An 11,698-nucleotide genomic window follows, 5' to 3' on the forward strand; every position below is an offset into this window, starting at 1 on the left:
CTTAACTTTTCAGATTTTTTTTTATTTTCCATTCTTCTTGCCCATCCATTACCTTTTTCCTGTGCATTTTCTCCACAAAATGTTCTACCACTTCCATAATATCTTCTTGTTTGTATTTTATATTTCCTTTGCCATCTAAGATAGCATCCATTCTTCTCTCCCTTTTTTACTCCTTTTCCTAAATAAGAGGAACATCCTCTTTCTTTCCTTTCATAAAAAAATGTTTTCCTATGTAACATAATGTTTACTTTTCCTTTTTTTCATGTCATACATCTGTTTTTTTCTATTTCCATTAGTTTGTTACTTCCTTTTTTCATCTGTTTCTCATACTTCCATAACATTTCTTTATATCTAAATGAACAAACTAATAATCACGAATAAACCAAGTCACGAAAAAGCAGTAAGCCTCCAGAGCCCCAAAAAGCTCCAAAAATATTTCTTTATATCTCATTTAATTTCTTTTTATTTTTCTTTACAATATTAAATATATATTTTATACTTCAGCTTATACACTACCAACCACTGTGTCCATTTTTATAAAATGGGCTCATTGTCATATGGTCTTTCCATAATGTTTCTTTCTCTGTTATCATTTTGCCCTCCTTTTTAAAGTCAGCAGTTAATCTCTATTCATTTACTTCTTCTATTATTTCACTGTCCTTCTCTATTCAAGCCCCTAATGCTCTATGGGCTGACAACTCTGCCATCTGTACATCCCATTATTTCGTTCATGCCTTTAGAGTAAAGTATATAATTACTTTCAATATTTTATATATACATTATCTATTCTTTCCTACTTTTAAATCTCCATATTTTGTTAATTCTTTTAACATCTTAATATCCTGTGTTATTTTCCCTTTTCTTACCTCAGGTTACAGTTACAATCTCCTAACATCATTATTGACATATTTAAATTCTTCAAAAAACTGTTTTTTTTTTTCTGTCTCTGTCATAATAGTGTATGCATAAACCAATATTAATCTTATATATTTTTTCTTATTCTCAAAGCATGTATCAATAAACTTCCTGATACTACTGTTACATTTATTTTTTTCATTTCTTCATTTTTTATAATAATTCTTTTTTCAGAACAAGTCTCATTTCCTATCAACCAAACAATTTGCTCCCACCACACACATACTCTCACATACTGTCTGTATTCTTTTTTCTTTGTTACATTAAGTAAAAAAGTCATTTTTTGTTTTTACACCATTCCACCACCACCAAAACTTTTATATAATTTCTAATACTATTCACATTTAATGTTAAAATTCCTATATCATCCTTTTTCTTTGTGTGTGTGTGTGTGTGTGTGTGTGTGTGTGTGTGTGTGTGTGTGTGTGTGTGTGTGTGTGTGTGTGTGTGTGTTTGTTTTACTTCAACATCATATTTTTCTTGTGCTTCCCCAGGTCTTCTGCCAACATTTTTATTATCTTATTCTTATTTGTTTCATGTGCCCATTTCTTCCTTTTCTTCCTCTTCATGTTGAAAAATTGCAAATCAGGTCTCTTCCTGTGTATTAATGACCTCATATTGAACTGTCATTTCTTCTTTAACTGCCTTTTCATTGTTTAACCTCTCTACAGCATCCCCTTCATGCATGCTTTTCAACATCTCCAGTAGTAATATTTTCTACTGTTTATCTTTCTTTTGAGTTTTCCCTCTTCATCCTTCTTCATCTCCTCCTTCCTTTTCCAATATGGGACAGTTAAACCTGAAGTGCTCAAATTCTTTACAAAAAGGCTTACAGATTTTTTTTCTGTACGTCCCCTCTCCCTACATCGGTCTCACTTTCATTTGTTACAGTCTTGTACTAAATAATTTTCATCCCCACAGAAATAACATGGTTTGATTTTACCCTAGAACCTAACAAATCCTCTCTTACTATTCATAATTATTGTATTTGAAATATGTTGAATTTTCCCATCAACAGCCATTTTTACCCACAGTTCCCAGCCTCTAGTCCATATATTTCTTTCATCACATATTTTTAACTTCATGTACTTTACTACATGGTGAAAGAAAAAACATTTTAACTCATGCTCATCCATATCTGAAGTCTTAAATTGCACATTTATTTTTTTCTTTTTTGTTGTACTCCTTTTGTAGCTGTAGATCACACTGACATCACTTTTTCTTTTTATTCTTACCACTGTTTTTTTTTTCTCTGGCTGTTGAGAAACTGCAACTGTTTGTCCCCTCTCAATTCCTTCTCCCATTTGTGCTTGCCTTGCTGCATCTGCATAATTGCTTCTTTCTTGTAACAAAAAACCTTTCTGCAGAGGTGAACCCTGAAAACAAGCTACTCCACCAGCTGAAAATACTTCTATTGTTTCCCTTCATCAGCTCCTGTTTGTGTTTCTAATCTCTCAGTTTCCTTCTCCTGTAATGCTCTTTCTACCATGTAACTCTCTCTTACTTCTTTTGGGTCTGCCTGCTTTATCATATATATCATTACTTTTTTCTCCAGTCCTCCATTTTCCTAGTCTGTAGCAGTTATTTCATCTCCTTCTTCTTTCAGTAAGTTTTGCCATGCACCTCTCTCCATCTCTGCTGCACTCTCCTTCATCAAGGGATTCCCAGAATAGCAGCACCTAGAAGCTCCAGGGAGTGCTTTACTTCCTCTTCTCCAAACAGCAAGTTCCTTTATTAAAACATTGGGCAGAATTCATGAAGCCTCTGTGTAAGAGATACATGGCTTACACGGAGGCTGCAGTTAAACAGTGTGACGTCAGCATGTCATGCATATGCATGAGGACATGCTGAATCACACTGAAGGCTAACACAGTCTGTGGAAGACAGTAGTGGGCGTGTCCATAGGCCGAGCCCTGCAAGCGGACACGCCCCCAGAAGAGTAAAATTGCCCAAAGTAAACACCCACGACAGAGGCCATGGAAATGTGAATAAACACAACACAACACATGCTCCCACAGACTATGAACATAAAATATATAAATGAACATGTTATATATTGTTTTTAAATCGTAAAGATGTTTGCCCGTGAGTGCGCTCGTTTGCGCGGGCATGCCCATAGCTTAGCTACAGTTAGCAGTTAGTGGAAAAGGATATAAGAACTAAATATGCAAAGTAAGCCAAGAAGCAATAGCGTAGCAGTAGAGACGTCGCCTGAAGAGCAGGCATTCATGGTTCGAGCCCCCACAACACCAATTTTTATTTTTAGTAAAATAAGCACAAAACAAGTCCCTGACAAACATGTACACATATAAAATCATAGTTTATGTAAAATGTAATGAAATAGTCCATTTATTTTGAAGAAATGTGAGATAACAAAACAATAAAAAATGCGAGATGTGCCTATAGCTGAGCTGCAGTTTAACAAGGTGAGTGAATCTGCCCGTAGGTGAGCAGTGGTTTAACAGGTGTAAAATGGGTGCCCGTAGGTGAGCAGTGGTTTAACATGCTGAAACTGTGTGCCCATAGCTGAGCTGAGTGTAATATGCATGCTAACAGCCAAATTAAGCGTAAACCAGCGTACCGCATTTGTGCGAAGCTGTGCACCGCGCCAACAAGCTAACCAACGGGCAATGATGAGCAAGCCGTATCAAAACAGCCTTTACACAGACACACCCCTCAGCCTGTCTAGACAGTCATAAAAAATAAAAAGCAGTGGCCAGGTTCGAACCCAGGATATTATGCACCATAGTCAAGGTACTGAACCACTAAGCCATGACAGCAGTACCTATTAATGCAGTAATAGCAAATATATAGGAATGAATACAAAGTGGAGCATGACAAAGCAGGTTTTGTGACGTTGATACAATTCCAAAATGGCCAATCACAGATATGTGCAGGAAAAACGGCATATATAAGCCCCATAGGCAGGAATACACAGCATAAATGATTGTAGAACTAACTTGCAGCCAGAATGTCAGGAGTAGGTGAGGGTAGTTGCTTTTGAGCACAGAGGTGGGGCATTGAGGAGTCCAGATACATGGTCTGGCTACTAGTCCACAATCATGAGGCCCAACTCATGCAGGGCCAGGTCCTGTGGGGAGCATATAGGGCTGAGGCGTGGGACCGGTTGGCTCATGATCTCACCAGTGCCACAGGGATTCCAAGGACTGGTGAGCAGGTTCGTCACCACCATGCAGACCTGAAGAGACGCAAGCAGTTAATGTACATATATAAATGTATGTATATTTACATATATATATATATATATATATATATATATATATATATATATAGGTGTAGGTGTCAGTGTGCATACACACTTACTACAGGAAACAGGAGAGAGGAATGGAGAAATGTGAATCTAAAACACAGCCTGAATCATGAGAGAGATACTAACCTTTACACTCACAGAACAGTGTCCACAGCATACCAGCATGGTCCCCGCCCTTACAATCTGAAAGGGCAATGCCTATCTCACATACCCTTTTATAGCACTGTCCTGAAATCACAGTGAGAACTGCAATCAGTACACAACTGGCTGCATGCAATTAGCAAATGCTGGCTTACAATTTGTGCAGGGGCCATCACATGGACTTATGCAGATACCTACAAAAGCATCCTGTACTCACACTCCACATATGCAGTACGTTCATTGCACTGTCCGGAGTCAGACAGAGAGAGAGAGAGAGACAGACAGACAGAGACAGAGAGAGAGAGAAAAAAAAAACACAAACAACAACACACGGTACACACACTGAGTCTAAGCTGTCAGCAGTGACAGTAGCAAGCCGTGCCAGCAGCAGCAGGAAGCAGTAGTAGCGGTAACACAACCAGCTGTGACAAACACAGGTAATGTAAAGTAGCAGGTTAATAGTCTGCATACTGTGAACCCTCCATATGTATCATAGGTCTGTATCTATAGGTATGTCCATGTGATATGTTGTGTGCACGTAGTTCCACCAAAAGGGGGTGACTATACATTACATGTCAGTCAGTGTTAGGCCATGATCCTGGCAGCAGTTTTCTGTTGCAGTGAGGCCTGTCTGTAGGATGTGTATGTCAGCTGGTGTAATGACTATGGTGCTTAGTTAGCAGTCATCTGGGAACTTTGTCATCCACAACCCGCACATGTTCGCTTTTACATCTGAGAAATAAATGCCAAACAAGAGGGGTCCTAGGACAGAGGCCTGTGGGATACCACATGTGACTGGCATTGAGTCTGACATGGCTCCTACAATATCGATATTATGGATTATGTATGTCAACCAGTGTGCAACCCATCATGTGACATATGCAGTAACATGTAAGCTAATGAGCTTGTCTATGATGCCTGAGTGGAGTACTGTGTTGAAGGCCTTAGGCAAGTCCAGGTAGGCTGTATGGATTGTGATGCCCTCATCAATGGCTGTAGTGACTGTTTTGAAAGGTCAACCAAGTTCAAAAGGCAGGATCAGCCCATCACAAAGGCAAACTGGCCGGGAACAAGTGTCTGCAGGTACCCAATATTGCTGTATATGCGTCCCATACTGAATAATTCCATAGCTTAGCAGACCAGGCTGGTTAAGCTTATGGTGCAGTAGTTCCCAGGGTCAGTACAGGTGCCTCCTAAGTGGAGTGGGACAACTGTTGCTGTATGCCAGTGTTCAGGTACATATCCTGTAGTACGGCCAAGGTTAAATATCAGTCTTATATGCGGTTGTATGTCCTCTTGGAGTTCACGTAGCACACATCCAGGGATACCATCAGGTCACATTCATGCTGTGTGTTCTGCTTTGCTGAGGGCGGCCCTCACCTGGACATGTGAGATGATAGGGAGGTTACATTCAGCTGTGATAAGTATTTCTACTTGTGGGGGAGAAGGAGGGGGGATACGTGCACCGAACCTGTCTGCAAGAATGTTGCCAATATCTGTGTGTTCGGTGAATGTTAAGTAGGTGTGTATTAACTCAGAGCATATCTGAGGCATTTGGTCCATATGAGTAACATAACTGAAGAAGGCCTTGTGGTTATCTATAGTGTTTGTGGCCATTTCCCTCCCAGAGTAAGCCGTGGATGTTGTTATGAGAGACCGTAGCTTATTACCAGTGCTGACCACAGATGCCTTCCCTTAATGTGAATCTGCTCTGTCCTGCAGTAGCCTCCTTCTATTGTTATACAATCTTCCTTTGGCTGGGGTCCACCAGACAGGATGCCTAACCTTTGTGCATAGGGTCTGGGTTAGAAATGTGTGTGCATGTTTCATGCAATCTTTGGGATGTTCGTGGGAAGCATTCGCAAAGGGGTCAGCAGTGTGGGTTGTGGCTTCCACTGGCCCAGTGGGCTGCATGGATACCATCTCAGTCCTAACAAGTGAATAACTGTCTAATCACATACATATCAAAGTAGTCTACTGTGCTGGTAGTGGTGGTGGGATATGTATATCCAGGCTGAGTAACTTGTGTCCAGATCACACTAGTGGATTGCGTTCCACATACAGTACCTTGGTATGAACCCCCAGAGTGAGGTTGTGCATTGGACCTGTCGCAGTGTGCTGACCGATGGGGCATGCTACTATGTTGTATGGAATGTGGCAGGTATTGTTGCATAGGTGTTGGCTGAGCACTGATATCTGGCCATGTACTTGTGTATCCACCAAGAGACACCCACATGCTACATATGGGAGTAGTAGTATATCACTACAGTTGAGTATCATGTATAGTATGTGTGCCATATATTGCTGACATAGTCTGCTGATATCCTGTTTGTGTTCTCTTCCAGGGAGATGGCGCATCAGCGTAATCCCACCTATTCTGCAGCAGAAGATGAGATACACCAGAGCCTGGTGCGGGATTATGACATACTGTTTTCCCGCACCAGCCAGAATCAGCAGGAGAGGGCTGCACTGTGGCAAGACCTTGTCCGTAGGGTAAATGACATTGGCACGCATAATAGGACATATGAGCAGGTACGACATCACTGCAGTGATTTAATCAGAAATGTCCATCAGCGTACATCGGATATCCACAGGCAACAGGTTGCCACAGTGGGGTGGCCACACATCCCCCCCTCACCAGACTGGAGGGGCCACTCCTAAGTGTTGTGGCTCCAGCCCCGGAACAGCAACAGCAATACACCTGCATCATGATGGAGGCTGGATCCACACAGCAGCACGACATGGAGCATGCAGGTAATATGCCATATGTATACTTGACTGTTCTGTACACTGTTAGTTTATGCATGTGTAAGGTGTGTCCGTGGTATGTAGCTGTCAACATAGTATGTAATTGTGCAGGTGTGATATTGGCAATATCAGCAGCTGACGTGTGAAAGGCAACTGGTGTACTACTGCACTGTATCATATGCAGTATCAATGGCACAGTTGTGCCCACTGACATTAATCTCCTCATTTATGCAGGTCCCTCCGGTGTTACAGCAAGGCAGGCTATCCATGCTGGTGAGTGTGTTTAACAATACCTATAATAGTCCTGATAGTGCTAGTAATACTAGTGTAACTCAGTAGTGCTCTGTGTGTATACTGCGAGGTGTGCATGTGTGCATGTGTGCCTGTGTCCACGTGTGCCTGTGTCCACGTGTGCATGTGTGCCTGTGTCCACGTGTGCATGTGTCCACGTGTGCATGTGTGCATGTGTGCACGTATCCACGTGTGCATGTGTGCCTGTGTGCCTGTGTTCATGTGTGCAAGTGTGCATGTGTGCATGTGTGCACGAGTGCATGTGTGCATGTGTGCCTGTGACCATGTGTGCATGTGTCGACGTGTGCATGTGTGCCTGTGACCATGTGTGCATGTGTCGACGTGTGCATGTGTGCATAAGTGCATCACTGGTAACATTGTGTGGACACTGTAAACTGTGTTTCCTGTCTTCCTCCCACAGGTTCTGGTGCTGCTCTGGTGTCCTGCAGCAGGGAACCTGAATCTGGTGCCACAGGTACTGGTAATGATGATATCTGTGTAATGGCACAGGAAGGTGTGTCAGGGTCCGCCATTGGTCAGCCAATTGACAGTACACAGCTGTCAACCCCATCATTGTGCACAGTCATCCTGCCAGTACATCCTATGTCACCATTGTCCCTAGGTGATGGACAGGATACAGTGGGCATTGACCAGGGTAATGTGGTATCTGTGGCACATGCTTCCCCACACAGCAGCCATGGGCAGGGTCCTGTGATGGTACCACACAGACAGTTGTCCATGGGTTCTCGTGGGAGCATCTGTGGGCGTACTGCCTCTGGCAGACGTGCCCAAAGAGGTCTGTCAACCTCAGCTATGTTTCGGGCTGTCATGCAGGCACAGTCGTGTATGGAAAGGTACACCAGACAAGGTCTGAGGGAGCTGAGAGCATGTCGCACAGCCATGACTGACAATATGCGTGACATCACGGATGCTATCCGTAATTTCACTGATGTCATAGACAGACATTGTGGGGACATATTACAGCAGTTCCACAACCACATGTCCATGAGCCAGGGCAATGGTGGGCGGTTGCGGCGTCGACGTGGCCGTATGCCAGCAACAGCAGCAGCTGGCAGTCAGCGCAGATGACAACAGGCCCACGCACACCCCCATAGTGCCAGCAGCAGCCCCAGCAATGCTGGGTCTGTGCTGTCATCGGAATGCCCCAGGAGACCACGTGCACGTGGCTCTGGACAGTCCCAACAGGGACCTGTGTCCAGTCAACACACTCCCGCTTCTGATAACAGTACCCAGTCTGGTTTAGTACCAGATACATTCCATAGCACCCCTGCCAGGCACAGGTACCGTGTCCGTGCCCACAGACACTGATCTGTATGACCTGCCAGGTACAGTCTGTGGCTGTCCACAAACCCCTGTATATGGCAGCCATGAGGTGGAACTGTGTGCATGCATACACACATGCGAAATGTTAACACCTAGGGCTACCACATACACGCACACACTGCACCAACAGTGTCCCACCCTGTACTGCTGTCCCTCACCAACACACATACACACACATGTCAATTGGTGGTATCAGTGGCAGACTCAGGCATACCTAATTCACACTCTGTGCATATGATGACACTGTGCCACCTCCGGCAATCTCCAACATCAGTGCAGGAACATGTAAACACATTGCTGGTGCACAGGGTGACTACATAGAAGTGTATTAGTAGTATCATGTTGGTAACAGTACAGTGTGCTGATATGACTGTATGTATATCCCAGCATGCCTGATGCAGTAACTGTATGACTGTCCTGAATTGTTATCTGCACCCATAGTACGTACCAAAGTGTAACAGCTGCACATTATTGCATACTGGTGGTAAGGATGTCAACAGATAGCCACATACATGGGTACCACAGGGGGGAAGCTAATGCAAGTAGGGATACGCAATGATGGACATGTACAGTAATGGTGGCAAGTTGCCCACAACGTCTATGCAATGTGGATGTTTGCGCATGTTGATATGTGTGCAGTACCAATGTAATACAAATCACAATTAACTATGACATAATATCAGTTCTACCATGGGCATCTGCGCTGTGCATTCCTGGGTACATGTTGATAGTGCCTACATATTTGCACTGTTACCTACTGTTAGTGTTACCCCTTCTTTGTTGTACAATGGACTACTTCCAGCCCTGCTTACTGTAGCTTTGTTTGCATGCATGTTCGCTTGGGGTTCCCTGGAACACTGCTTCCACCTGCAATGCAGAGTTACAGTGCTTCTGTGGACTCCGAGTGACATCTGCATAGCGTACGATATGTATGTCAAGTTTACACATGACTGAACGTCACTGTCTGTCCTGTTCGCATGTACGTTGCCTGTGACACATTGCACATGTCTTACCTGGCATTTACCCACGTGTGCAGTCATATATGCCAGTGCTATGAAATCAGTAGCAGTACACCCACACATACACACTTTCAGTATGTTGTTCTCCATTGGCCCTATGTGTTGGTAATCACCATGGCAATCACACTACTAAGGTAGCATGTGCAAAGGTAACCTTGAATCACCTCTATGATCCAGCTGCGATTTATGTGAGTCATGTGGCAATGTCACAGCTGCCACATGTATGCAGTCAACCATCACCCCTGGCCAGGAATGTACAACACATGTGTGGGATGCCACCACATAGCCAATCTGGGGACTGAGCACTCTGAACCCAGTAATGCCATACCCTGTCAGGTGGCATGACATACTACAGTGACTACAATACCAGTCAGACATAGACCCACACTGACAGCAATCTGAATACACTGGGGCATACTTGGAGACTCAGAATAGCATCCTGCCTGAGCATCACACACCTCCGCAGCTGGCACACAGGCATACATTACGTTGGAACAGAGCACATGCCACACATGGCACACACATCCCATGTGCCACACACTCACAGCCTGTAGGGCTACACAACACACCTGCTACAGATGTGTCAGGTACCTCTCTTGGCCACTGCAGTGGGGTCCTGCTCAACAGGCTGTACATGGTGAAGGTCACAGTGATATGCCTGTGGGGCACTATGGTCCACCACAAAACACATGCATACAAGTCAGTCAGAGGCATGGACACATATGACTCAGTCATTGACCATGCCACTATGGATGACCTGAGACATACCTCCCTGGACTACATGATAGGGAACATAGAAGGGATCTCTCAGCATGTGGCACAGGCCAGTATGAGCCTGATCTTGGTTGCCATCATACCCTCACCAGGTATGCTACCACTATATGTAGGAAGGGTATTCTATGTCTACATTCTGCTCAATCTCCAATGTCATTCATAGGGTATCCACTGGCTGTCAATGTGTGCTTACATGCTAGGGAAGCCACAATGATTTGCGAGGGGCAACTTGCACGTGCACCTATGGGCCAGTGTATATTGGTGAAGCCCCTTGATCCACACATACTGCCTTATGCTGCAGGACACAGATTACATAGCCACCTCCGCGGGTATCACACAGGATAGGACACTAACAGTGACGCTACACAACACCAGCAGTGTACATCACAAGATGCATGCACTGGACACTGTCCTCAGCACGGTGAACTGCAATGTCTGTGCAGTACCAGAGTCCTGATTCACGCTCAGAGGTGCAACCCATCACTGCCAGGTTATACCTCATACCATGCCTGTCGTCCCCTACACATGTAACACACATGGACAGGGGGTGGTATCCCAAGGCACCACAGATACACACACCTCCAGGTTGTTGGCACAGCACAAAGCATCAGGGCCTATTCATGTGCAGCTAACAGTGTGTCGGACTGCCTTCTGGTTCATAGCCTGGCACACACAACCCTCCCATACACAGGAAACCCACCTATCCTCCATAACAACACTGGCAATATGACAGTCTCAAGAACTGTCTTTATATGGCTGGACTGCATCCAGCCAAACATTGTGTGTGAGCATTACTGTAGCTACAACACACTAGTTGAAGGGTTCCCAGCATGTGGTCACTGAATTGCAGTGGAATAACATGTTACCACTCCCACAACAGGTGGGAACATGCAGCACCTGTACATCGACTACATGTAGACTATATGGCCTAGACCAGATGTGTATCCCCTGCTGTAGGTATTTTACCATATACACCCACACTGTATAGGCACATACCGTGTGCGGCCCCTGCACAGTAAGACACAGTCATATTGTTATGCATTGCAAATACCATTTATCCACTCGAGGCACGTGTCAGACATGGTAACTACTGCAGGTCACAGGTATTTATGTGTATGTGTCACACACATACATCATGTGTTCATTGCCATTGCTGGTTTAGGCAATGGCATGCATTGTTATGCACAAAGACCCA

This window comes from Protopterus annectens, chromosome 5.part0 (assembly GCF_019279795.1).
Source record: "Protopterus annectens isolate FY-2018-M chromosome 5.part0, PAN1.0, whole genome shotgun sequence".
Lineage (NCBI taxonomy): Eukaryota > Metazoa > Chordata > Ceratodontiformes > Protopteridae > Protopterus > Protopterus annectens.